Below are 27,281 nucleotides of genomic sequence, written 5' to 3'. Positions count from 1 at the left end.
GGCTGAAGGGTCATTAAGAAAAAGCTGTTTATGTAGGTGTGGGCAGGGCCAAGGGGAACCAGGGGGGATGGCGCAGGGCCCTGGGGTTAGCGTCATCTGGGAGCTGTCACCACCCTCCAGGCTGGTGGGGCCATGGAGAAGCTGTTTCAGTAACTCAGAGAATCTGCAGCTGAAAGAGGAGGCCAGAGGAGACATCACTCACTGTGCCCTTTGACTGCATCTGGATGCCCTCACTGACCACACTACCATCCACTTATTAGACTGGAGAGGCTGCAGGGAGGGGTTCTAAGCCTCCTATAGTGGCTCACCTCCAACAGTGAGTCAGCACCAGCCCCCCTAGTCCCACAGCACAGGGTCCACTTAGCCCCTGTATCCTGCGTGGTCCCCTTTCCTGCTGGGAAGCAGATATCCAGATGAGCAGCAGAATCCTGTCTCTCCCTTCAGGCCCCTCTGCTCCTTATGAGTGGTGTTTTCCCTTGGTTTTGGATGAGAAACACCCTTTCCCCTTCCACAGGGATTGTTTCTGTGGACCCCACCCTGAGTTTTCCCCTGGTTAGGCAATGGGCAGGTGGGGGTGGTGGGACCAACTCTTTAGAACCAGCAATGACAAACAGATCCCACTTGGGGGAAGTTGATGTTAAGTGTCATGGGTCCTCTGGAATTTCCTGTTTTTTTTTTCTCCCCCTAACCAGCTCAACTGATCTCCTGGGATCTCTACTAAGATGTTGGCAGCCCGGCCAGCTGGTCTGGCCCTGGACGTGCCTTCAGGGTCTGGTTATGCTTCATGACCTGCATTGTGGTCAGTGGTAAGCAGCACCTGCTTCTAGCTTTACTGTTGGGTCAGATTTTATCCCCACTCCAGCTCTGCAGTGTGGCTGCTTCTTGATTCATCCATGGACCCTGCACGAAATTGCCCCATGTTTCTGTTTGTGCATCACTGAGGAAGGAAGCATGAAGGACGCACAGGTCAGGCCATTCCATTGCCCTCCTGGTGCTGGGTTTGCCCTCCCAATCCTGGGGTTGCCTCAGGGGCTGGTCGTTCTCCATAGCCCCCTCCACATTTCTCAGGTTTCTGCTCAAAAGTCACCTTTTGGAGGGGTCTCCACCTGTCACTGTGTTTGTAATAGCTCCTTCGGTTTCTTTCTAGCTCATCTCACTCTGGTAATGTCTTTGATTACCACCACCATCTGACCTGGTCTTATGACCTGTTAGCTTCCTTCATCAGATGTGAGCACCAGGATGGCAGGGGCCTCATCTGTCCTGTTCCTCCTGTGGCCTGGGTCCTAGCACCATGTCTGGTACAGTGTAGATGCTCAAGGGAAGTTTACTTTGTAGAACTGTTTATCTGGGAGGTGTTACTGTTGGTCTAACCTGTACCATATTGTAAACCTCCAGCCATTTTGCAGACTTTGATCACAGTGAAACGTTCCATGGGAACTTGGGCCATGAGAAACATCCTTCCTAACCACGTGACTGCAGAAACATCCTTATCACATCCTCCTGGACAAAGGACCAACAGCCTGACTGCAGGGACATCCTTGCCATATCCTGCTGGGCAGCAAGCTCTACCACCCAGATCCCTCCCTCCCAGTCCCATGATTACCCCAGCCTGTGAGTGGCAATTGGTTCTGGCACTAAGCTGGTTTCCTCCTCCCCAGGGTTTTGCTGGCAATAAAGATGTTGCTGTTGAAGCCACCAACTGTCTCTCTGTCTTTCTTTAACCCTTGCCTTGCCTTCCAAACCTAACAATAACTCTACCTCTCCATTTTACCAATGAGGATGTGGGACTCAAGGAGAGCAAGAGACTTACCCAGTGAGTCACAGAGCCTGAACTTGAACTCAGTTCAGCTGAATCCAGAACTTGTTTCTCCCTGAGAGTCCAGGGAAGGAAAGGTGGAACTGCAGCCAGTAGGTGCCCACATGCTTGTCCTAGAAGACCCCAGGCGGGCTCCTGGGAATTGCATCTTCATGCACAGAAAAGAAGAACTGCTCACTGTCGCATCAGGTAAGGGTCCCCATTGTCCCAAATTGTTACTTCTTTTCAAAGTTTTGTTTTAATAATTACAGTTCTCACAGCTCAGTGTTGCATACAAAGCACAGAGGCATGTAGAAAGTCGTGTGTGGGTTTTTCTCAATTTTTTTCCCAGTGACTATATCAATAAGTTTACCAAAGAACACAAATATGCTCATACTTTTCATATAGAGATGAGGCCCTCCCTCCCATATTTCTCTGCCACTATTCTTCCATTTTTTTTTTTTTTCATGTGAGGACCACTCTTTCAATACTAGTCCATGTGATTGGGGTGAGGCTGGCCACCCTGGGCAATCAGCAGGGTAATTAATTCAGGGACGGGCATGTGATCCAAGCTGGGCTGATGGAAGTCATCCCTGCACTTTTGATGAAACTGCTGGGAATGAGGTGCTTTCTTTTTATTGGCATAGCTATTTGCAAGGAAGTAAATGATATGGAATTTATGGGGCCATTTTTGCTGTTCTCTCAAAATAGCTTGCATGAAAAGCAGAACTGACACAGGAAATGAAGGGAAAGAATGAGTCTTGGTTGATATTATTTGACCCCTGATCTCACTGAGCCAGAAGCCCATCTATTTAAGGATATTTTTAGTAATTAGAGTCAAGTAATTCAATGTTCTCCTGGATTGAGTAGGTTTCAGTCACTTGCAGTTAAGAGAGTCCTGCGTAATAGCAATTTCTCTTATGGTTAGGTCCCACCTTCCAGAGCTTTAGAGCTGTAGAAGGTATAAAGTAAACCCAGGCAGTGCTGAGCTAGCCAGCCTCCTGGATAAGTGTGCAAAGGAACCCTGGAATCACTACCACTTTGGTCTGACAAGTAGCCTTGCCTGCTGCTTACCATACAGCCATAGGGGTACTGCTTCCCTGAGCCCTTAGGCATTATACCACTTTTTAAAAATGATTTTTATCTAAGAAAATGTTTTGTAGATATGGTGTCTTGCTGTGTTGCCCAGGCTTGTCTTGAACTCCTGGCCTAAAGTGCTGAGATTACAGGCATGAGCCACTGTGCTTAGCCAGCACTATACTTCTATTAGTTGTCAATGTTTTCTTTGTTCTGTAGTTTCTAGTGTGTGCTTGAGCATGTGTGTGTATGTGTGAGTGTGTGTGTGTGAGTGTGTATGAGTTTTTAGTTTGATCTTGCAGGGTTATTTCAGGCATCAAGTGGGATCCTTTAGGCACAGCACTCAGCCCAGTGACTGGCACATATGGTAAGCTCTCTCTGTTCTCTTCTTTTCTCCTCCTGATTCAGAGAATGACTTAAGGATCTGTGATGTGTGCCAATTTTCAATACCCTGGATAAATAATGGGGAGATGAAGTACTGTTGCCAGAAATTTGCACTAGTTTTAATTCATTTTATCTGTTTAGCAATGAGATATCTCAAAGTAACTGAATAAATTTATGTCATATATATATACATACACATGTTTATTGAGAGCTGACAGGCTTAGTTTTTGTTCCCTGATGCTGCGGTAGAGGCCACTGTGTTCTGATTTCTTGAGTGATGGCTGCCAGCTTTCCAAGTGTAACAGTTGGTGAGGCATCCATGGAGGTGAGCATCAAGGATGTGTGGCCAGTCAGCATCTGCAAGCCCATTTTGTCTATTCTCCTTATTTTTATAATATGTTTTATTCATTTTTAGGTTTACCATTTAATTTATTATAAGTATGTCTCCTAAAATTGTTTCTTAGTTCTACTAGGGGTTAGTTTTATGAAACAATTCCAGAAATAGTCCAGCCATGGATACCCAACATGCCATTGGGGAGTGAGAAATCTTGTATATTGAAGACTGTGTTGTTGGGACCATCATTCCAATGGTCTTCAAGGTGCTAACTGGACTCAGGGCATTTCATCCTATTTCCAGAGATCAGCAAGCAGAGAGAGCAAAGGGAACATGATTAAGGGAAAAGAGGAGCAATAACTCTTCCCTTTCCAAACAGATTTTCAGAAATCCAAACCAGTGAATTCTGTGTTTCACATTGGCCAAGACTATAAGCTCTGCTCACTGCAGTTATGAGAAAAACTGGGAAACTCATTTAAAGACATTAATCAGGGCCAGGCATGGTGGCTCATGCCTGTAATTCTGGCAATTTGGGAGGCCAAGGTGGGAGAATCACCTGAGCACAGGAACTTGAAACCAGTCCAGGCAGCATAATGAAACCCAGTATCCACAAAAACAAAACAAAACAAAATCTGGGTGTGGTGGTGCACACCTGTTATGCCTGCAGTGCTACCTACTCAGGAGTCTGAGCTGGGAGGTCACAGGAACCCAGGAGGCTGTAGTGAGCTATGCTCATGCCACTGCACTCCAGCCTGGGAGACAGAGTTAGACCATTTTTCAAAAACAAATTATAAATTAAATAATAAAATAAGGATAAATAAATAAAGACATGTAACCTGTGCTCCTTGTAAAAGATAAATCTATGCTCCCTTAGTGAAGATGAGAATAATGGATATAGCAGGGAAATGGACAGAATTGGCCACATTAGACCACAATGAAAGTCATAATAGGCACCCCAAATCGGTACCATTAAAGCCACATAATGTGACCATAATGCAGGCAAATTGTGACCAATTAAAACAAACTGACCAAAAAAAAAAGGGTATCCTGGAGCATACAAATTCTAAATCTAAATTGAATGGAACTCAAAGAAGGCTTCACATTGAAAATAAAACCATGGGTATGTAAGTGAATTGTAACAAAGCTACTACATAGCAACATTAAGGTGGCAGAGCAGAAAGGGGGCTAAGACAGCTATCTGTCATTTTATACCATTTTTTTAAGAAAGGAAAAACTATAAAATTATGAATTTGGGTTCTAATTGAGAGATAAGACAATGATAACTGCAACAACTGTTAACATTTACAGTGCTTCAGTCCTGCTATGTGCTCATTCATGCCCAATAAGTGAAGAGCTGGCACTGAAAGCTTTCTTATATTTATTCCCATTGTAGTCTCCCTCCAGAGTGCGGAATCATGTGTAACAAGAGGGGTAAGTGTTTAAAGAGGTCTTTTCTACATTTTTTACTTCCATAAGCAGGCTCTGCAGTGTGAGTTCTTGTATGAACTACAAGTCTGAGGCAACACTGAGGCTTTTTTCATGTTCCTTACTTTCATAGCTTCTCACCAGTGTGAGAACAAATAGCTACTCAGGATGAATGAAGATGAATGAAAGGCTTTCCATAGAGTTTACCTTCACAGGGTTTCTTTTCACACTACTGTAAGATATGAGAGTTCAGGAAAGATGTTCTCATGCATGTTAACTCATTGAGCTCCCTTCCAGTGTGTCCTCGTCAGTATGGTGAAAAATTAATGATGATTTTCCACCTTTCACTCACAGGGCTTCTCACTATTGTATCTCTTAAGGTGGCTTTTAATTCTGATGACTTTGCAAAGTCTTTTCCACATTTGTCACATTTATAGGGTTTCTTTCCAGCATGACTCCTTATATGTGCATGTTTTGAGGCTTGCTGAAGGTTTTCCCACATTCCTTACATTCATAGGGCTTGTCCAGAATGTTCATTCTTAAATGTTTATTAAGGTGTAGGGAATATCTAAAGCCTTTGCCACTTTTGTCATATTCATAAGATTTCTTTCTAGTGTGAATTTTCATATGTCTCACAAGAAATCACTGGTAAGTAAAGGCTTTCCCATATTTGGGACATGTATGGCTTTTCTCTCCAGTAGTACTACTGCTGTGTGAACCAGAATTTGGAGCAGGGGCAGAGGTTTTTCCACTTTGATGATTCTTATTCTTTGTCTCTACAGTACAGGACTGCATCTGCACAGCATGGACTGAGTTATTTCTGAAGAAATTTTCATATTGAATAAAGTTATACATTTTCTCCCTAACATGAGTTATGTGGGCCCTAAGGCATACATCTTCACTGCAGGCTATTCCAAGTGGACTCCACTCATGCATGTTTGCAGTTGTATTAATTTCACTATGTATATGATGGACATTGTTCTGACTGTCTATCCATGTGTTTGATTTTAGCTGTTTTTCTCCCATATGAAACCCAGTGAATGTTGTACCTCAAGACTATCATATTCATTGTTTTCATACATATCACTTTATTTCAATAGTTTTTGGGAAACAAGTGGTTTCTGGTTACATGGAAAAGTTATTTGGTGGTGATTTTCTGAGATTTTGGTGTATGCACTACTCGAGTCATGTACACTGTACCCAATGTGTAGTCTTTCATCCCTCATCCCCCTAACCTTCCCTCCGAGTCCCCAGAGTCCCTTATATCATTCTTATGTCTTTACACCCTCATAGCTTAGCTCCCACTTATAAGTGAGAACATACAATATTTGTTTTTTTATTCCTGAGTTACTTCACTTAGAATAATCATCTCTAACTCCATCCAGATTGCTGCAAATGCCATTATTTCATTCATTTTTAGGGCTGTGCAGTATTCCATGGTGTATCTATAACACATTTTCTTTGTCCACTCATTGGCTGATAGACATTTAACCTGGTTCCACATTTTTGCAACTGCAAATTGTGCTGCTATAAATGTGTGTACAAATGTCTTTTTCACGTGACTTATTTTCCTCTAGGTAGATACCCAGGAGTGGGCTAATACAAATTTAAATAGAGATAATTATAAAATAAAGTAATCACCAAGTGAAAATTACTCTTTCTAGTAGTAAAACAAAATGCATTTATTGAGTAAAATTTGAACATATTTCTGCTCACATAAAGAACATGTAGCTTCTGTATTTTGTATAAATGATATGCTTCATCTCACTAGACTCATCCTGTGGTTAATTTGTGGGGGAGGGCAGGAGAAAATAACATATCTTTAAATTTAGCTTCTTGATTCACATTTTTCTTCAAGTTTCAATAGCTCTATTTTAGGAAAATGCCTCCAAGAAGATATTCAGATGCTTTGGACTTTCTGTGGCCTCAAGGCAAAGTGAAAGTGAGTCTCAAGTCTCTTATTGTCTTCATGCTGTTCTCTGGATCTCTGCTTTCTCTGTGGCAGAGGGTCTCTCTGGTCTGATCACTGAGGCCATTGCATTGCTTTTCTCTGAGATGAAGCTTGTACTCTTGAATCAGAGTACAGTGGAATTCCCTGCCTCCTGTTGGCTTGGATAAGATCTTCAGATCTCTCTGAGTTTCAGCATCCTTCTTCTTCCACAGTGTGTCTGGAATTGTCACATGTGGCCTTTTTGGCCGGCTCATTTTGCCCCTTGGTGCAGTGGCCCCATGTTATGTATGTTAGTTTTCAACTCAGTTAAGTTGCTTCCTATTTACCTCTATGACACTTCCACATTGCATAGATTCATAGGTCTAGCAAGAGGTTTCTTTATATAAACCAAGCTGCCAGAAACAGAAGAATGCTCGCACAGTAGGTCAGATAAACCAAATTTATTACTCACAGAGGAGCCAGAAGAATCAGCAAAAGCCTAAGTTCTATGGCAAGCCTGACCCTTGAGGTCAGAAAAGTTGCCCAGGGTTGACAGAGTCTCCTCTGCACATGCTCCACTGTGTACTGCAGCTGAGGAACCTCTGAGTGCTCCACCCTAGGTTTCACACCCCATGTGCTACTTGGCTGTCTGAGTTTAAGAGTTGCAGGAATATCCTGTTCTAGGAACAACAAGGGCAGAGCCCAGACAGTCCCAGACAGTTTCTCCTTATCTCAGGATATTGTCTTCTCGGAACATTCTAAAATTATTCTGAGAACCAGGAGGTACAGAAAGCTGAGTTGGTCAAGGCCATTCAGGTCTTGTCCTCCTGATCACATAAACAAAGTAGGCTATAAGACAATAAGCATTAGCAGAAATAATCATATTGCATTATCATAGCCATTCTTTATTATGATAAAAAGAATTTATCCACCAAAAAGTTTTCTGAATTCTAAATCTGAATGAACCCAATAAGACAGAGATTTGGGCCTGTTGTTACAATTTAATAAAGGATTTACTAAACCAAAAATTTACTTAAATACATAAACTCTGGAAGGAGTATAAAAATCATAAAGATTCGCAGTGGCGTGATCTCGGCTCGCTACAACCTCCACCTCCCAACTGCCTGCCTTGACCTCCCAAAGTGCCGAGATTGCAGCCTCTGGCCGGACGCCACCCCGTCTGGGAAGTGAGGAGCGTCTCTGCCTTGCCGCCCATCGTCTGGGATGTGAGGAGCTCCTCTGCCCGGCCGCCCATCATCTGAGATGTGTGGAGCGCGCCCTGCCGCCCCGTCTGGGATGTGAGGAGCACCTCTGCCCGGCCGCAACCCCGTCTGGGAGATGGGACCATCAGCTTTCAGGAAAACAAGCTCAGGGCTCCCATTGATTCAACATTAAGCATTTCACTATCCAACAAAATGTTTATTCCAGGATTTTGGTTGATTTCATTAATCAGCACAGTGGCTCATGCCTGTAATCCCAGCACTATGGGAGGCCGAGGCAGAAGGATCACCTCAGGTCAGGAGTTCGAGACCACCCTGGCCAACATGGTGAAACCCTATCTCTACTAAAAAAAAATGCGAAAATTAGCTGGGTGTGTCGTGGGTGCCTGTAGTCTCGGCTACTTCGGAGGCTGAGGCAGGAGAATCGCTTGAACCCAGGAGAAGAAGGTTGCAGTGAGCCAAGATTGCACCACTACACTCCAGCCTGGGTGACAGAGTGACACTCTGTCTCAAAAAAAAGAAAGAGAAGTTCCCCTCTGAAGGTGAGCATGATTCACTCATTAAAACTAAGAAATTTAGATTCAGAGAAGGACTGTGTGGTAGATAGAGCTCCCTCTCCCCTCTCCCCTCTCCCCTCTCCCCTCCCCCTCCCCCCTCTCCCCTCTCCCCTCTCCCCTCCCCCCTCTCCCCTCTCCCCTCTCCCCTCTCCCCTCTCCCCTCTTTCCATGGTCTCCCTCTGATGCCGAGCCGAAGCTGGATGGTACTGCTGCCATCTCAGCTCACTGCAACCTCCCTGCCCGATTCTCCTGCCTCAGCCTGCCGAGTGCCTGCGATTGCAGGCGTGCGCCGCCACGCCTGACTGGTTTTCGTATTTTTTTGGTGGAGACGGGGTTTCGATGTGTCGGCTGGGCTGGTCTCCAGCTCCTAACCGCGAGTGATCCGCCAGCCTCGGCCTCCCGAGGTGCCGGGATTGCAGACGGAGTCTCGTTAACTCAGTGCTCAATGGCGCCCAGGCTGGAGTGCAGTGGCGTGATCTCGGCTCACTACAACCACCTCCCAGCCGCCTGCCTTGGCCTCCCTAAGTGCCGAGATTGCAGCCTCTGCCTGGCAGCCACCCCGTCTGGGAAGTGAGGAGCGTCTCCGCCTGACTGCCCATCGTCTGGGATGTGAGGAGCCCCTCTGCCTGGCTGCCCAGTCTGGAAAGTGAGGAGCATCTCTGCCTGGCCGCCATCCCATCTAGGAAGTGAGGAGCGCCTCTTCCCGGCCGCCATCACATCTGGGAAGTGAGGAGCGTCTCTGCCCGGCCGCCCATCGTCTGAGATGTGGGGAGCACCTCTGCCCTGCCGCCCCATCCGGGATGTGAGGAGTGTCTCTGCCCGGCCGCCCTGTCTGAGAAGTGAGGAGACCCTCTGCCTGGCAACCGCCCCGTCTGAGAAGTGAGGAGCCCCTCCACCCGGCAGCCACCCCGTCTGAGAAGTGAGGAGCGTCCTCCCTCCTTGTCTGGGAGGGAGGTGGGGGGGTCAGCCCCCCGCCCGGCCAGCCGCCCCGTCCGGGAGGTGAGGGGCACCTCTGCCCGGCCGCCCCTCCCGGGAAGTGAGGAGCCCCTCTGCCCGGCCAGCCGCCTCGTCCGGGAGGGAGGTGGGGGGGTCAGCCCCCCGCCTGGCCAGCCGCCCCGTCCGGGAGGCGAGGGGTGCCTCTGCCCGGCCGCCCCTACTGGGAAGTGAGGAGCCCCTCTGCCCGGCCAGCCGCCCCGTCCGGGAGGGAGGTGGGGGGGTCAGCCCCCCTCCCGGCCAGCCGCCCCATCCGGGAGGGAGGTGGGGGGGTCAGCCCCCCGCCCGGCCAGCCGCCCCGTCCGGGAGGGAGGTGGGGGGATCAGCCCCCCGCCTGGCCAGCCGCCCCGTCTGGGAGGGAGGTGGGGGGATCAGCCCCCTGCCCGGCCAGCCGCCCTGTCCAGGAGGTGGGGGGGGGGCGCCTCTGCCCGGCCGCCCCTACTGGGAAGTGAGGAGCCCCTCTGCCCGGCCAGCCGCTCTGTCTGGGAGGGAGGTGGGGGGGTCAGCCCCCCGCCCGGCCAGCCGCCCCATCCGGGAGGGAGGTGGGGGGGTTAGCCCCCCGCCTGGCCAGCCGCCCCATCCGGGAGGTGAGGGGCGCCTCTGCCCGGCCACCCCTTCTGGGAAGTGAGGAGCCCCTCTGCCCGGCCAGCCGCCCCGTCCGGGAGGGAGGTGGGGGGATCAGCCACCCGCCCGGCCAGCCGCCCCGTCCGGGAGGGAGGTGGGGGGATCAGCCCCCCGCCTGGCCAGCCGCCCCGTCCGGGAGGGAGGTGGGGGGATCAGCCCCCTGCCCGGCCAGCCGCCCTGTCCAGGAGGTGGGGGGGGCGCCTCTGCCCGGCCGCCCCTACTGGGAAGTGAGGAGCCCCTCTGCCCGGCCAGCCGCTCTGTCTGGGAGGGAGGTGGGGGGGTCAGCCCCCCGCCCGGCCAGCCGCCCCATCCGGGAGGGAGGTGGGGGGTCAGCCCCCCGCCCGGCCAGCCGCCCCGTCCGGGAGGGAGGTGGGGGGGTCAGCCCCCCGCCCGGCCAGCCGCCCCGTCCGGGAGGGAGGTGGGGGTGTCAGCCCCCCGCCCGGCCAGCCGCCCCGTCCGGGAGGGAGGTGGGGGTGTCAGCCCCCCGCCCGGCCAGCCACCCCGTCCGGGAGGGAGGTGGGGGGGTCAGCCCCCCGCCCGGCCAGCCGCCCCGTCCGGGAGGGAGGTGGGGGAATCAGCCCCCCGCCCGGCCAGCCGCCCTGTCCGGGAGGTGAGGGGCGCCTCTGCCCGGCCGCCCCTACCGGGAAGTGAGGAGCCCCTCTGCCCGGCCAGCCACCCCCTCCGGGAGGGAGGTGGGGGGGTCAGCCCCCCGCCGGGCCAGCCGCCCCGTCGGGGAAGTGAGGGGCGCCTCTGCCCGGCCGCCCCTACTGGGAAGTGAGGAGCCCCTCTGCCCGGCCAGCCGCCCTGTCCGGGAGGGAGGTGGGGGGTCAGCCCCCCGCCCGGCCAGCCGCCCCGTCCGGGAGGGAGGTGGGGGGGGTCAGCCCCCCGCCCGGCCAGCCGCCCCGTCCGGGAGGTGAGGGGCGCTTCTGCCCGGCCGCCCCTACTGGGAAGTGAGGAGCTCCTCTGCCCGGCCACCACCCCATCTGGGAGGTGTACTCAACAGCTCATTGAGAACGGGCCATGAAGACAATGGCAGTTTTGTGGAATAGAAAGGGGGGAAAGGTGGGGAAAAGATTGAGAAATCGGATGGTTGCTGTGTCTGTGTAGAAAGAGGTAGACATGGGAGACTTTTCATTTTGTTCTGTACTAAGAAAAATTCTTCTGCCTTGGGATCCTGTTGATCTGTGACCTTATCCCCAACCCTGTGCTCTCTGAAACATGTGCTGTATCCACTCAGGGTTGAATGGATTAAGGGCGGTGCAAGATGTGCTTTGTTAAACAGATGCTTGAAGGCAGCATGTTCGTTAAGAGTCATCACCACTCCTTAATCTCAAGTACCCAGGGACACAAACACTGCGGAAGGCCGCAGGGTCCTCTGCCTAGGAAAACCAGAGAACTTTGTTCACTTGTTTATCTGCTGACCTTCCCTCCACTATTGTCCTGTGACCCTGCCAAATCCCCCTCTGCGAGAAACACCCAAGAATGATCAATAAAAAAGAAAAAAAAGAAAAAAGAAAGAAAGAAAGAAAAAAAAAAAAATAATAATAAAAAAATAAAAATAAAAATAAAAATCATAAAGATTCATTTCAATAAAGGCTGGTATGCAAGGTTATCAGACATGTGACAGAGTAGTAGAAAATGTTGACAATGCTTAGGGCACAGTGAATATGATTGATTTTCAAATGAACAAAGAAGATAGTCAACTCAATAGAAAGATGGGCCAAAAATTTCCAATACATTATTAAAAATATGACAGATGCAAATGTGCACAATAAAATGAGATCTGTATTTTCACCACTCGCTTAGAAAATTAAGAATCCTAGATAATATTGTGTGATGAGGATATGAGGATAACAACCTTTATGGGCAATGGATGGGAAATTCGATGGTTTTAAACATTTCAGAAAATAACATGACAGGATCCATTTGAAAGTATGCATACTCTACAACCTGTCTCAATGACGGTCACATATACCTGATATAGTTTGTATGTGTGTCCCCTCCAAATCTCATGCTGAAATGTGATCCCGCATGTTGGAGGTGGGGCCCGGTGAGAGGTATTGGATCATGGGGTGGATCCCTTATGAATAGTTTAGCACAGGAATGTCCAACTTTTGGCTTCCCTGGACCACAATGGAAGAATAATTTTCTTGGGCCACACAGAAAATACACTAAAAATAGCTGCTGAGCTAAACACACACACACACACACACACACACACACAATCTCTTATGTTTTAACAAAGTTGACAAATTTGTTTGGGGCCACATTCAAAGCTGTTTGACCTGCATTCAGCCTGCAAGCTGCAGGTTAGAGAAGCTTGGTTTAGCACCATCCCCTTGTGAGTGAGTTCTTCTCAGTGAGTTCATGAGAGATCTGATTGTTAAAAACAGCCTGGGACTGCCCCCTTCTCTCTCTTACTCCCTCTCTGACCATGTGACACACTGGCTCCCCTTCACCTTCTGCCATGATTGTAAGCTTCTTGAGGCCTCACCCAGAGCAGATGCCATTGCTTCCTGTGCAGCCTGCAGAACCCTGAACCAAGATAAACCTCCTTTTTTAAAAAATAAATAAATAAATTACCCAGCATCACGTGTGTCTTCATAGCAAGAGTAACAGACTAACATAGACCCTGACAAATTGTGACACGTGACCAAAAAGTGTTTTCATAAGAATACCACAAGGAAGTGAATATTTCAGTAGCAGGATATCAGTGTGAATTCTACTGCAAGACTGGATAGGGAAAATGTGGTTGATTCATTTTGTCCAAAACTATGCAGCAGCTACAGGGGAATAAACAACCAAAAATAGCCTACAGCAGTGTGAGAATATATGGAGGATGTGATGCTCTGTGAAAAAAATAGAAATAAAATTAGATTTATAGCATGATACTCTTTAAGAAAAATGTATACACTTGTGTATATACACATACACTCAGAAAACAACCTTCTTATCTTGTAAGAATTCTTTAAGAGTAAATAACTTATATCAAACACATTAGCATGCCTGTCTGTGACAAGGGATAAAGAATAAAAAAATGGAATAAGTAAAACCAGAAAGAAACTTTTAGGAAACAATAATAATAATGTCTCATGAAGTAAAGAATATGATTAATTTTTTGCAATTGTGGTATAAAAACAGAAATTGTCAAAATCACATGTAATGAGCTTTAGCATAGAGCTTATTGTAGGGCAAAAATCAAATTTTAAAGACTTAGTTTGCATAGTTGGATGGGGGAATGGTCTTCTATGTGAAGTAGTAAGATACACGAAACAATCCCATGGGTGTATGGGAAGAAAATACTCAAAATGCTACTTATAATTATTGTTTACTCATTTTTCCAACAGTTTAGTATCTAAATGCTAGGGGAGGCCAGATGTGGTGACTCACACCTGTAACAGCAGTGCTTGAGGGTGCGGGGCAAGGCAGGAAGAACACTTGAGGCCAAGAGTTCTAGGCCAGCCTGGGCAACGTAGTGGGTTTTTGTGTCCACACACAAAAAATAAAAATTAGCCAGGCATGATGCTGTGCACCTGTAGTTCTATCTACTGGAGAGGCTGAGGCAGGAGGGTCACCTGAGGGAGGAGTTTGAGGCTGCAGTGAGCCATGATCACTCTATTGCACCATAGCCTGGGTGACAGAATGAGACCCTGTCTCTTAAGTGAAAATAAGTAAGAGCTAGGAGACTACATGATCTTTCTAGTTTTCAGCCCTTATTGCAGTTCCCTGTAGATTATTTTGCTTATTCCCAATGTTCCAGGTGTTTCTACATTGTAGGCTAGTCCTTCTACCTACTCAAGGCCCCAGATCCAGCAAATGTCCTCAGAGATGGGCTCTGCTGCTAATCTGTGATCACCTAGGAAAGCCTTATTTTTCTCTGAAATTTAGTTCATTGTAACTTTAGGCCCATAGTGTTTTGACGGCTTTAAACAAAAAAAAAAATTTTAAGTTCATCCAATGTCTTCTCATTATGGCAGGAGCAATTGCTAGAGCCAGGCTTTTCCAATGATACTTAACTGTCAAATAATTCTGTTCAATTTTTCATGGGACTTAGGGTTTGGTCCATGAAGTGTTGCCATGGTATGCAAATCAATTATGTCAATAAGCATGCTAGTTCATTCAGCAAATATATTCTTGTAGCAATAGTTACTCAATGAAAGAACTAATATATTTAATTTCTAGTAGAAGCTACTTCTGTCATTGTGAACTGGTTACAAACCTTGAATGCTCTAGCTATTTTGAGGAGCATTAATAGGCATTACCCAAAGAAGATGATATATTCCCTAGACAGCAAGAACTCTTATTCCTGTTTATCTTCTTTTTGATAAACTCTACAGTCTCTTCATAGTAAATCCAGATTCTGTGGGATGTACAAAACAATCCCCCATACATTTAAATTTATGCCTATGATCATGTGTAATGAAATTAGCCCTCAAGAGCCAACTTGAGACCAACAAGAGCCAACATGTTCAGAATGGAAGCTTCAGAAACCTATGGCACATGAATATAAGACCATTTTAGACACAGTCCCAAAATTATCTCTGAATTCAGTGGGAAAAAAGTGACAAGGAACAATTTTTAGGGCATCTAGGATAGTGCTACCTTCTCATGCCTAACATAAGCAAATTAAAACCTCATACTAATGCTCTGAAGCCTAATAATAACTAGTAAGTTTCATGTCTGTCAAAAAGCCACTGCAGGCTACTGTTAAAACCAGCTGCACAACCATCTGAAAGCCATTTGCCTCCCTCTAGTTAAAAACAGTCCCATGTCTACTGATGATGTAGTTAAGGCTGTATCAAGATCTATCTCTCAGCAGGGACATGTTCCCCAAATGCTAATGTTTGACCAACAGAAGTTTTGCAACCAGAGCTTGTGCAAGTATTGGTAGATAGAAAATACAAAATCAAACCGTTTCTCATGAATGATTAAACAATTAAAAAAAGAATGCAAGAAGCTTGTGTGCATGTGCATTGGTGTATGCATGTGTGTGTATATTCAGCTTTGTTAAATTTATTTAACTTTATTAACTTTGTTTAAAATTTAATTTGAAAATTAGATTGGGGAGCAAAATATCATTCTTTCTCTCTCATCGTAAAACTTTTGGCTCATGGGATTCTGACATTGTCATGCTTGGAAAAGTTGGATTTATGAAACCAGTAGCTGGACTGAGCCTGCCTATGCAGCTCTTACACAAGTGCTTCCTATTTTGTGCACAAGTAGCCTCAAGAGCCCAAAGATAGTGATTGAGAGAGACAGGCTCTGAAGCCTTTTTAATTCAACTTCTTGGAATCACCACCTTGCAAATAAACATCAAAATCTTCTCTGTCATTTATCAGATTAATTACTTTTTCCATAAAAAGAGTGAGTTGAGAAAATAACAAGCAAGAAACTCCCTGTCCCTTCTTCATCCTGAAAACAGGAGAATCAATATCTTAACCCTGTTTTTGAGAGATGAATGGGTAGGTCAATATTGCTTGGCTATTTGTCCTTCCACTTGGGTGAGATTACTGCTGCATTTTCCCCTCAATCTCTAGAATCATGGCTTATAGAAAACAATTATGTACTGAATTACTAATTGCATCAAAACTTTATTAGACTTCTTATCAAAGAGCATGCTCAGATTTATTATTAATAGTAATAAAAATATAAAAATTTAAAAACAATATTATAAGTAACAGAGAAAAGCTATGCACTGCTATGAAAGCCTTTCATATTTAAGGATATCAGGTAAGGCTTCCCTTGGTGGGGAAGATGAAGAGCAAACTAAAATAAAAGTAAGATCTAATTATATAAATCTGGGATGGTAGTGGGAAAAGCATATGAATAAGAAGACCAAAGTCCAGAAGGCAAGAAAAAATATATCTGAATCATTTAGCTCAATAATGTTCATGCCACAAGATGGGAGAGAGAGAAAAGAAACAAATTTTGTACTGCTTGAACCCATTTTTTGACTCTTGATTGGACTCCTAGTACCAATGTGAAGTCTTTGGGAATTTTTAAGCCAAGCAATTTACAACGTAAATTGTATTTACATTTCAAGTAAGTCATTTTGGATATAGCACAGAAACATTTTTGGAGAGAGAATCAGGGAGAGCACTTTAGAAATGTAGATACATTTAGAAATGTATCTACATTTCAAGTAAGTCATTTTGGATATAGCACAGAAACATTTTTGGAGAGAGAATCAGGGAGAGCACTTTAGAGGTGCTCACTGTAGCCCAGGTGAGACAGTGATGGGGTGGAATCCATGATGGCAATAAAGACAGAAAGAGAAAAATTCATTCAAGAAATAGAGAGAAGGTAAAATCTGACAATACGTGGTGACTGAAAATGGAAATGTGAAGAAGAAAATGTCAAGAATTACACTGAGATGTCAGGTGTAGGTAGAGGTCGACATCACTTGCTGGAAAGAAAAAACACAGGAAGAATACCACTTTCAGTGAAAGAGACACCTGGGTTGCTTAAAGTATCATGAAATGGGACTTTTCCAGTTCCACGCAGGTAAGTTAGGAGGGCTCAACCTTGAGGCACAAAAGGTGGTGATGGTGGTAACAGTGGCCTTGAGACCAGGACCTATACCAGACTCTAGAAAGATTAGTGTGATTTGGAGTAGCTACAGACCGGAATATTTCAGTGAAAAACAAAACAAAACATTCATACTTATTCTTGGAATCTTGCTTTATTTGAAGGAGTAAATAATTGGGCCTTACAGCTGCAAGTTTTGGTAAGCCCTAAAATGAAGAGAAAATTGTATAAAATGGAAGCAATTCACCAATTCTATTCACTAAACATTTAATGATTTTCTTCCAGGTTTAAGTATTATGATAGACATTGTACAGTAATTAATTTATTGACCATCTTCTCTGGTGTTTGTATTAATACACAAAGAGATATAACTTTAAAAGTATAGTATTGCTTTCAGCTTACACCAATCATTACCCATTATCCCAATTCATTAAATCAGATTGTTTCAGTGATAAGTTACATTTTGAAGTTAATGAAATACTTAAAAGGCTGTGATGTTGTAACTGCAGATGTAGTATGCAAAACATGTTTGATTCATGTTGCTCAACACAATTTCATCATAAAATCTTATCTATAAAACAATATTTTTACACATCTATTATTATTCTCTTGTTTTATGTAAACTTTATATCTATCATTTATCTCTATCAAATAAAGTTACATTTCTAGTTTTTTATTCCCAACCATAAATGACAGCATTAATTTTTACAAACATTAATGATGAACTATACTCACTCATAACTATTTATGTCTAAGTTTTCTTAGAGTTATTGAACAATTTCTGAGTAACTAATGGCTAGCCTTTTATTATTCTATGATGATAAATATTTTTCAGTATCCAGGCTTCAGACATATTTTTGAAAACTTATTTCTCTATGGGTCAAAATTTAAATCAGTTGTAATATGTGATCCACTCACAAATATATTCTCCAGGCTGAGCTATTAAAATGAAATACCAAAGTGGCTTCCCAAGACACCCATTTATAGTCTCTACGTGCAGTGCAGGGTTCCTGAACCAAGGCACAGTGTAATCAGGGAAATTTTATTTTTTGTTTTCTTTTTCCTAAGATGTTTCTTATTCCCAGTTATATAAAAATGTATATTACAGGCAAAGAAAAATTAACATGAATGGAAGTAAATATAAAGTATATTCACATTAATATCAGCTTTGCTTTATCTATTAAAGTATATGACAAGCTTGCGGTTTTCAGGACCTTGTAACTCCTGGTTCATTGCAAAGCATAGAAATTCTTCAGAGCCTCAAGAGTTGTGTTTAATGCACTATTTAAATAGTCTCCAACCACTAGTTAGATAGCTTAGCACTCAAATAGCCTTTGAAATCTCTGTAGACTCACCTCAATTGAGCAGTCCTGATAATTTACAGAAGTGTGTAGTGCACTAAGAGATCCCTGATGTATGATGTCTTTGCCTGTAGAGTGTTTTCTGTGTTTATCCACTAAAGTGTGTGTGGGGGTGTGTTTCTGTGTGTAGGTGGGTGAGTATGGGGGTGTGTGTGTGTCTGCGTGTAGGTGGGTGAGTATGGGCGTGCACGGGTGTGTGTGTGTGTATGTGTTTATATTGTGGTGTGTGTCTGTTGGGGTGCTGCCATCAGGGATTTGAAAGACTGAGAACCATAAACTTGTAAACATTCCTACATGCCTGCTTCATAAGAAGTGTATTGAACATGGCCAAAAGTAACTAAACCAAGTAAACAAATTAGACATTAATTAAGTTTAATGCTGGGCAGGAAAGAAGTATTAAAGACCAGGTAAAATGAAGAAATGTAACCAAATGAATGAAAATTTTTAATTGATTAGTAGAATGAGAAAGGAATATTTTTTAAAGTTTATAATTTCAAATAAATATCAGTATACAAAACTAAGAATTATATGGCTGTCAATTGACTAAAAACTGTACTTAAGATTTGAGCTAGTGAAACAACCATACATGATCTTCTAATTCCACTTTTCTGTCTCAAGAAGGACTTGTTAAAATGATTTTTTTTGAAATTTTACATTCTCATCTTGAAAGAGCATCACAAAACTTACATGAGAATCTGGATTGTCATAAGAGGTCTGATTTTTTAATGGTATGTTTGTATTTCTATTATGTACATCAATGTCAAGCATTCATTTCCTGAGCTGTTCTCCAGAACACAATTTAACTTGTAACGGACACTCAATAAATGGTCGGTTGGATAATCAAATCAACACCTCAGTTCCATCAATTTTCATTTCATATAAAAATCACTGATCTTCTATACTCGTCAATGAAACAGAGAGATGAAGGAGGGAGAGGAGTTGAGACTGAGAGGATGACAAGCAGACCTCATTCTGCACTTCTGAATGCTTGGAAACACTTGCCATGCTCAAAAAAATATTGGTATTTCCTAGGCAGCAAATGGGAGTTAAAGAAAGTCCATATTTCTGTATTACAATAACTTACACTATAATACACAGACGACATACATTTCTAAGCTATTCAATTCATAGAAAATGTGGATAAATTTAGGTGAGTAAGGTGTAGGAGAAGGGTTAGTAATCCAGCTGAGTGTGATTGTGAGATTAAATCTAATATTATCTTATACAATTGTTGTATAATTGTATCAGTTGACATATCTGTTGAAACAAAAGGTGGGAGAGTTTTGCACGAGCTTCTGAAATTTACAGGATGATGTTAGGAGAGAGGTTGGTCAATGTGGCTAGGCCAGATGTATTTACTAATTGAGGCTTAAGAAAGTTAAGTTCCTAATCTCTCCCAGAGACTGGGAGATAGAGGTGATAAATTGTATAACATTTATATTTAATATATATTTAATAATATATATGAAGTCTTAAAATGCCAATTTTAAGTCTTTTCATTTTCTTCTTAAAAACAGAGGTTTTATTGTGTTTGGTCTACATTCGGTATTTCACATTATCTCATGGTCCAGGGTCCCTGGGTGGGGGGCAAGAGTTCCAGAATCAACCTGGCCAACATGGTGAAATCCCGTCTCTACTAAAAACACAAAAAATTAGCCAGGCGTGGTGGCACAGGCCTGTAGTCCTAGCTACTCTGGAGGCTGAGGCAGGAGGATCGCTTGAGCATGGGAGGCTGGTGCAGTGAGGCGAGATTACTCCACTGTGCTTCAGCCTGAGAGACAAAGTGAGACTCCATCTCAAAAAAACAAAAACAAACAAAAAAACCCCTACTGAGGGCCACGGGGGTAAGGGGACTAGTATGGAGAGGGGTCAGGCTTAACACTAACAATGGAGAATTCCACTACCTCGTACGGGCCTGTTTCCTCACCGGGCCCCAGCGTAGGTCTGAGGGTCTGAGGTCTGTTGGTCTGAGGGTCCTAGGGAAATCCAGCCACTCAGGAGCCTGAGATATTTTAGCATCCTGGCCGGGCCCCCTGTCCCAAGGGACTGATTTCTCAGCACCCACTGTCCCCGCCCCATTCCTGGGGGAAAAACAATTTTTTTTCTTTTGTTAATACTTCTTGAAACTTTTGCGGGTACAGAAACCACAAACTGATCGGCTGACAAAAGGGGGAAGAGGACAGGCAACCGGAAACCTTCGGGGACCGGTTCCCTCCATGCCCAGGTCTCGTCTCCCCAGCACAGCTAGGCCCACAGCCTGGACGCGCCAGCGGGGACCCTCACCCTACACGCATCGGGATACGGCCTTGAGCCCTTCTCCCACAGCCCGGTGGCTCAGCCCTGCAAAGGAACGAAAGCAACGGGGAAAAAAAACCCTGCTGCCTGATCCCACGCTGTTACTCACAGATGCTCTGTTGACTGGCAGCACTGAACAGGTTAAAAAAAAAAAAAGAAGAAAACACAGAAAAACCCAAACACCCAGATGGGGAGACCATGTGGGGAGAGAGCGTGCTGGCAGCCTCAGTAGCTGGTCTCCTCTTGGTAGTAAGGGAGATATTCAGGGGCCTCCGCTGGCCTCGGGCCGTCGCCTGCACCCGAGGGAGCCCCGTGGGCCACTGTGCTCCCAGGCAGTACTTGGGGTCGTATATCTGTCGGCCCAGGCTGAAGACCTGGCTGCTCTGGTTGGCGCCCAGCGTGTAGCCCATCTTCAGGGACATGGAAGAGTTGTCATACTTGTGATTCCCAGCTTCGTGTCATAGATGTGCCACCGGGTCCCGGGAGCTGCCATTCCCACCTGGCTGGCGCACTTGCTTGTACCCATCTGGAGGCTGATGGTCGAGTGGTCCATGGGGGGCAGGATGTTGTTCTTGGGGTCGTAGAGATGCCTCCTCGTGCTCTGCCGTACACAGTCGTGCCTGACTGGCTGGCACATTTGTTGGTAATCTGCAGCCTGATGACGCACTGGCCAGCCTTCATGGTGGCGTCGTCGAAGTTCCCCTCCTGCTTCTCTGAGTACTCCTCACGGATGTCCACCCCGCTCTGCAGCCCCTTAGTCTTGGCCTTCCCTGCCAGGGCGAGAAGAGAGACACCTGCACCTGCCTCACATTCCCACTCTCAAACAGGTCGTTGGTCTCAAATAGGTCCACGGGGTTCATGCTGTAGCTGACCATGGCCTTGAGGAGGTTGGAGAGGTTTTCTAGCTGGTACCAGTTCTATGCTGAAGCGGTTGATTTTGGGGACTGAGCCCGGCTGCAGTTTGTTCATGAGTGTGCATAAGATAATCCCGTCCTTCAGGCCCTTCTGAAGTCGGGACTCACTGGGCCGATGGAGAGGCGGGTGAGTCCCTAGATCCAGCTGCGGAGCTCTACCTCCTTCTGGGAGTCATATTTGGACAGGAGCCGGTTCTGGACGTCCGCCAAGAGCCTGTAGGAGGGGCCCTTGTTGAACTGCGTGGAGCTTACAGCTGGCTGGCCCCGCGGCGGGACGGGACCAGACAGGACCGGGGACTGTCTTTTTTCTAGTTTGCAAGATTTTGTTTTCACCACACCATTGTTTTTACTACATATCTTTTGTGTATTTAAAAAATGTGTGAAAAATGTTAGACCATCTCCCTTTTTTCCACCTTCCCTTTACCCTTTACTGTGATTTACATCCACACATCCACACACACACACATCCACACACACACTTGCACACACACATACTGAGCGAAATTAATTTAGATGTACGAATGGGTTATTTGAAGCAAAAAGTCAACCTACATTAGTAAAAGTGTCATGCCAGTGGGAATTACATTTATAATCCTTTTAAGAAGAAAGAACTTCCGGCCGGGCGCGGCGGCTCACGCCTATAATCCCAGCACTTTTGAAGGCGGAGGTGGGCTGATCACGAGGTCAGGAGCTCAAGACCAGCCTGGCCAAGGTGGTGAAACTTCGTCTCTCCTAAAAATACAAAAAAAATAGCTGGGCTTGGTGGCATGCGCCTGTAATCCCAGCTATTCAGGAGGCTGAAGCAGATAATTCCTTGAACCCGGGAGGCTGAGGTTGCAGTGAGCCGAGATCGCGCCACTGCACTACAGCCTGGGCGACAGAGCGAGACTCCATCTCAAAAATAAAATAAAATGTTGAATTTTTACAAGTCATTGTTCCTATTCTAATTTTTGAATGCAACCACAGCCTCTAACAAAACAGCCTCCTTAAACTAATTCACTGATAATGAATTCTTAAGTAAAGGGGAATTCCACAGAAATATATATGGCTCTTTTATATTTAATAAAAGAGCCTGAAAAACAGATGTGTTCTGTAAAATTGAATTACTTTCTATCCAGTTCCACTGGTTCGCAGTGTTTTATCTTTATATTAAAATATACATAAATGATTGATTGATGAATTTTTTTCTTTTAGACACTGCTGCTGAATCCATGGAGAGAAAAAGGATAAATTTCCAGAACTATGGTCCCTGAGCTCCAGTTCACTAGGCGGGCGCGGCGGAGACAGAGACCAAGGAACACAGCTGGGGCGATGCGGCGCTACCCGCACGTGGTGGCGCTGTGTCTGGCCTGCGGCTTCTGCTCGCTCCTTTACGCCTTCAGCCAGCTCCCCATGTCCCTGGAGGAAGCAGCAGGCGGTGGTGGCGGGAAGCAGCAGGCCTCAGTGGCTTCCTGGCTGGCAGGAGGCGGATGCGGTGCCGTGAGAGGCGCGGGCAGCGCTGGTCCCGCTGTGCATCCTGGTGGGTGGGACAGGTGTAGTCTGAAAATACAGGCTGTTGAGAAAATGCATCTAGCTGTAGTTGCCTGTGGTGAAAGACTGGAAGAAACTATGACCATGTTGAAGTCAGCTATCATTTTCAGGATCAAAGCTCTTCAATTCCAGGTTTTTGCTGAAGATCAGCTACATCATAGCTTTAAAGGAAGACGTGACAGGGGTCATTTCTGCAAATATTTAATTATACAGTATACCCCATAACCTTTCCAAGTGAAAATGCATCAGCATGGAAAAACTCTTTAAACCATGTGGTCCGCAGAGATTGTTCTTGCCGTTATTCCTGAAAGAAGTTGACTCCCAAACTAATAGCCTTTTTTACGACCAGTTGATCATATTTGTTCTTTACTAAAGAAATTTAATTCCACATAAATTGCTCCAGTGGCCTCAGAACACAAGAAACCTCAAATAAGATGGTATAGTCGCTTTGCTAGGCAACCATACTGTGGAAAAACTGGAGTAAACCCTGGAGTTATGTTGACGAATATGACTCGAATGAGAAGGAAGTATTTCAAGAATGATATGACAAACTGTGTGACTACAATGAGGAGATATACTTATGACATGGCTTAAAGAATACAAACTAAACATTACATGGACAATCAAGATTTACATGGGCAATCAAGATTTGTTGGATATCATGTTTTTTCATAATCCAGAAAGTCTTTTTGCCTTTCCGTGTCAATGGAATTATCATCCAGATCATTGTCTATATGGAAGCAGTTGCCAAGAAGCAGAAGAAGGAATCTTGATTCTTCAGGGAACAGAGGTGTTTACCATGATGATAAGCAACCAGCATTTAGAGTTGTTTATGAAGCACTGAGAAATTGTTCTTTTAAGATGACAACATTCATTCCCTAATAAAACCTTTAGAACTGGAACTACAAAAAGCAGTGCATACATACCGTGGAAAAATTTACAAAATATTTGTCAAACAACTAACAAAAAGCATAAGAGATCATTATGCCGGATCACCAAAGGAAAGGTGATTCTTGGTGCCTGCTACATCAAATGGATGAAAACAACAAAGCATTGGAGGATAAGTGTGAAGGAATCATCTTGGGTGAAGCATTAATGAAGGAATTATTCATCTCCAGAATATTTTTTTTCCCAAAGAGGTTAAATGAGCAGTATTTTCAGGTAATGAAGAACAAATTAAAATCTTGGGCTCCAGCAAAGAAACATTTTTGGCCTCTGATGTTTTGTAATGTTACTTACTACCATTCCAGTATTGGTGAAAATATTATTGAATGGTTTTAGCCTGCAAACTTCTGTTGACTCATACTCGCAAGTAAGAGTGCTGGGGCCGTGAAGATGAAGAAAATGTATCTCAAGCACAGTGCAAACTTTAACTTTCTTTAAGTAAGGCTCTAGACAAGGATGTGAGTAGAGCGATAATTTTATGTCAGCACTGACCTCGCTTTAAATGTGTGAAAAAAAAGTTTGTTTACAGGAGAAGAAACAGTTCTGTTTCTAAAGAAATGTAACGGATGTAACCATGGATAATCTATGTCTGCCTTTATACATTTCATCTCTGTTTTAAAATATTTTTATGACAATCATGTTTAAAATTGTTTTTAGATTATAAATAAGCTGCATGTTAAAAATTGAGCTGTATAAGAAAGAGGAAATACAGTGAAAACTTTGGGGTTTTAATCTGTGCATGTGTGAGAGAGAGAGACAAATGTAGTGTTTTCATCGTGTATGCATTAAACTTTCTTGCCAAAACTCAGATCTAAGATTGTTAAGTAGATATTTGGGGAATTTTTTATCACTTTAAATGAAAAATTTCAGCTTTACTGGGCATTCTGGAAGCAGAATATATTATGCTGATGATAAAGTGAGAACCTTAAGAGTATACTCATTTGATGGTGGAAAATGTGATGGACCAAAATTCAGAAGCTATACACATCCTGTGAGTAGTAATTTTAGTTATGAAGGAGTAGAAAAATGTGGTGCATTTAAACTTTTCTTCTACCTCATAATGGCTTTGCAAGATACTTGTAAAGAAGCAAATGTCTACAGCCTTACTTTAAGAAAGTTAACAATGAACTCAAACAAATTTACAAGAAAAAAACAAACAACCCCATCAAAAAGTGGGCAAAGGATATGAACAGACACTTCTCAAAAGAAGACATTTATGCAGCCAACAGACACATGAAAAAATGCTCATCATCACTGGCCATCAGAGAAATGCAAATCAAAACCACTATGAGATACCATCTCACACCAGTTACAATGGCGATCATTAAAAAGTCAGGAAACAACAGGTGCTGGAGAGGATGTGGAGAAATAGGAACACTTTTACACTGTTGGTGGGACTGTAAACTAGTTCAACCATGGTGGAAGTCAGTGTGGCGATTCCTCAGGGATCTAGAACTAGAAATACCATTTGACCCAGCCATCCCATTACTGGGTATATACCCAAAGGACTACAAATCATGCTGCTATAAAGACACATGCACACATATGTTTATTGCGGCACTATTCACAATAGCAAAGACTTGGAACCAACCCAAATGTCCAACAGTGATAGACTGGATTAAGAAAACGTGGCAGAAATACACCATGGAATACTATGCAGCCATAAAAAATGATGAGTTCATGTCCTTTGTAGGGACATGGATGAAATTGGAAATCATCATTCTCAGTAATCTATCGCAAGGACAAAAAACCAAACACCGCATGTTCTCACTCATAGATGGGAATTGAACAATGAGAACACATGGACACAGGAAGGGGAACATCACACTCTGGGGACTGTTGTGGGGTGGGGGGAGGGGGGAGGATTAGCATTAGGAGATATACCTAATGTAAATGACGAGTTAATGGGTGCAGCACACCAGCATGGCACATGTATATATATATGTAACAAACCTGCACATTGTGCACATGTACCCTAAAAGTTAAAGTATAATAAAAAAAAAAGAAAGTTAAACAACTTTGGTGAATGATTTGGATTAAGATTGTTACATCCAGCTATAGAAAATGTGGTTTTAATTGGGTTGATGTGACTATCTTCCTTTTTTGAATATCACTTAAAACAGTTAATTTTTTAGTTCTTGAAGATGAGAAAAATATTACTTATCTAATATAACTATGTTAATAGTTATCTAATTTAAAGTTATCTAATATAACTGTAAATTCTGAATACTTAGTATGGACTGTGCTGGGGCAGATATCTTATTTTACCAACTGCTATATGGTTATCTTCTTTTTCTTCCTGATATTTTAATGCTCAAGTAGAAAATGGAAAATCATGAAGGGACAATATCACCTGCAAAAATCATGGCAGTTAGCTTTGTGGAGACACTGTGGCCTCTGTGGAGACATGGGATATTCAGAAAGAGATGGTTAGTACAGTTGTTCTGTCTTCTGCAGTTCAGTCAGGGACACATCGAGAGAGGAAAGTTTAAGCAAGGTACATTAGAAGTTGATAAGCAGCCCAGCATTCTTAGAACAGATGGGTTTAGAGAATACAAGTTGTAGTTCCTTGGCAGAATGCCATGGTGGATATGAGAAACTGTGAACTGCATTGAAATTGAGCTTACTGAGAAGAAAACGAGAATACTAAAAATTTGAAGTTCAGAGGATATGCATTAGATTATTTCTAATGGTCCCCAAATATGATCATTGCCTGCCTGGCTATATAAGACTCCTGTTGGGAGCTTCAGAATAGATTCCTGAGCTTAGCCCTTTGGAGACTCTGGTATGCTGTGTCTGGGATGGAGTCTGCAAAAAAAATTTTAAAGAAGAGACTTAAAAATTATACAAAACTAGAATAGTGCTTTGGTACTATCAGATTACTTTGGAGGCTATTCCCACTTAGATTCTTCATATAGAAGATGTGGATAGAGAGACACGCAGATAAATCAGTCAATGCCAACTGTTGGGGGAAACGTCCATAGTCTGCAGATTCCCACAGAGAACATAGTACTTCCACTCCTCTCCCATGAGGGAAAATAAAGGAGAAAAGCTTTCAGCCTCTCACCATAAACTCATTCAATCCTCCCCTTGGGAAGAGAAATGACTTACCTGAGGAATGTGCTTGGAAGTAGTGCTGGTGAAACTCAGCCTCTGTGGGTTTCTCTCTCTTTCAGAGTCAGCTCTCTTCAGGATGCACATTTATTTCTCGCTTTGGAGGAGGCCTCAGTCCAGCTCAGCCAAGGACTGAAAGGCACATCTGGCTAATTCAGGACTGGGGTATTGGGAAGTCCCCTTGGCCCCAGATCTATGACATGTTCTCGAGTCCTGAGACCTGCTGACTCTGGTGCCTCATTTCCCAGTTGGGTC

General features: G+C 44.3%; 2 pseudogenes; one reads left to right on the top strand and one right to left on the bottom strand.

Annotated features, from left to right (window-relative positions):
- The first annotated feature begins 1,721 nt into the window (after positions 1-1,721).
- LOC117975663 (glucoside xylosyltransferase 1-like) lies at positions 1,722-25,690 on the top strand (annotated as a pseudogene).
- On the bottom strand, positions 11,250-22,370 carry LOC100984801 (calponin-2-like; annotated as a pseudogene).
- Positions 25,691-27,281: the final 1,591 nt, after the last annotated feature.

Source organism: Pan paniscus, chromosome 14, assembly GCF_029289425.2.
Source record: "Pan paniscus chromosome 14, NHGRI_mPanPan1-v2.0_pri, whole genome shotgun sequence".
Taxonomy (NCBI): Eukaryota; Metazoa; Chordata; class Mammalia; order Primates; family Hominidae; genus Pan; species Pan paniscus.
Note: the sequence above shows the minus strand (reverse complement) of the source record. Positions and strands in the feature narration are given on the sequence as shown.